The following is a 1590-nucleotide window of genomic DNA, read 5'->3' as shown; positions in this document are numbered from 1 at the left end:
TTTATTCGGATGTGAAAAGGGGCATTGAGAAAGAGAGACGAGAGAGTGCGGATAGATAGAGAGGAGCGATAGAGAACGCGACTGAGAAGGAAAACGAAAAGGAGGGGAAGAAGGAACAAGACAAGAGACAATGAGAGACACAGAATGAGAGGGAAGGGTAGAGAGGGAAAGCGGCAGCCCTGTACTAATTCATTGGAATGAACTGCTGAAACTTCCAGTACAATTATGAAGAGGAAATGTAACTTGAAGGTGTTATGAGGATGTTGTCAGATTGTGAGAGTTTTATTGTACTCGCGCCGGGTGTGTTTATCGCCATCAGGTCCACAGTCCGTTTATGTGAATGTTCCTTTTACTTGTTTACCTGCTGAATAAATAAACATAATTGAAGTGTATTTAAAGAAAAAAAACCGTGATTTTCGTGATTCCATTGATTTATTTTGATATTGTATTCTGGAATCGGTGTCAAAATAATTCAATTAAGAACGAGGCGAATTAAAGATTGCATTTTAATTTAATTTTAATTGAATGTGTAAAGTAAATTTATTTAAAACATTATGTAAACAACGAGATGCTCCCTGACACCAATAACCACTGAAATTAATAGTTGAATTCATTAATTGCTTTGTGTTACTGTGACCAAGAGATTAGATTTCATCGAACGCTCTGCTGCAGTCTCTCCCTTTCAATCCCAGCCTCTCCTCCAACTGTATTGAATCCACCGTCTCCTCATCCGTTGCTTCAGTTTATCCGTTTTACCAAACCATCTGATCCTGACTCCTCTCCAGCTCCGGCAAGTTCGTTCCTTTGTCTCCCGCCAATTCACACTCACTGGTTCGGCCTCCAGCTGCCTCTTCCAATCCAATCCGAAGCCTCAAACACACCGCCGCGGATCTGGGTCTTTCACGTTTTGTGCCGGCCTCTGTCGGCTCTCTTAACACAGAGCAACAAACCAGTAGCACCTCCCCCTGTCCACTCATCTTCACGGCCCGCGCTCACTTCTCCGTCCCTCTGGAGAACAAATCCGGATTTAACCCGTTGCATTCCAACTTACTAAAACCCCTTCTCCCTTCATCACCGGCACTGCGCCCTCACTCAGCCCTTCCAATGGATCCGGTGCTGACTTTATTCACTTTCAGTATCGATTTTCAAATTCATTATTGAAAATTGTGTTTAAAAACATTTCTCTGCCCGAACGCACTGCCCAGGTCAGTGAATCAGTTTCCACCGTTTGATGCAGCAACAAAGCTGGAAATTTCACCCCAGATCCTCTCAAACTGCTGCTTTGTCTCCAGGTCTGATCAGAAATTTATCTGCTTCATTTTCTCTCTCTTACAGTTAACTTGGTCGCGATTGTGATTCTGTCCCGAGGAAAGTGCGGACTCTCCAAATGTACCACTCGCTACCTGGTGGGAATGGCGGCAGCCGATCTCCTGGTCGTTATCACCGATGTTATCTTAAGGGGGATTGGTGACATATATTTCCCAGTTTCATTCTTGACCATTACCCACGTGTGCCGTCTTATTACGGTCCTCATTTTGGCAGCCACAGTGGCTTCTGTCTGGATTACAGTGGTTTTCACCTTTGATCGAT

The sequence above is a fragment of the Heptranchias perlo genome, unplaced genomic scaffold, assembly GCF_035084215.1.
Source record: "Heptranchias perlo isolate sHepPer1 unplaced genomic scaffold, sHepPer1.hap1 HAP1_SCAFFOLD_43, whole genome shotgun sequence".
Lineage (NCBI taxonomy): Eukaryota > Metazoa > Chordata > Chondrichthyes > Hexanchiformes > Hexanchidae > Heptranchias > Heptranchias perlo.
This window is presented reverse-complemented; position numbering follows the sequence as displayed.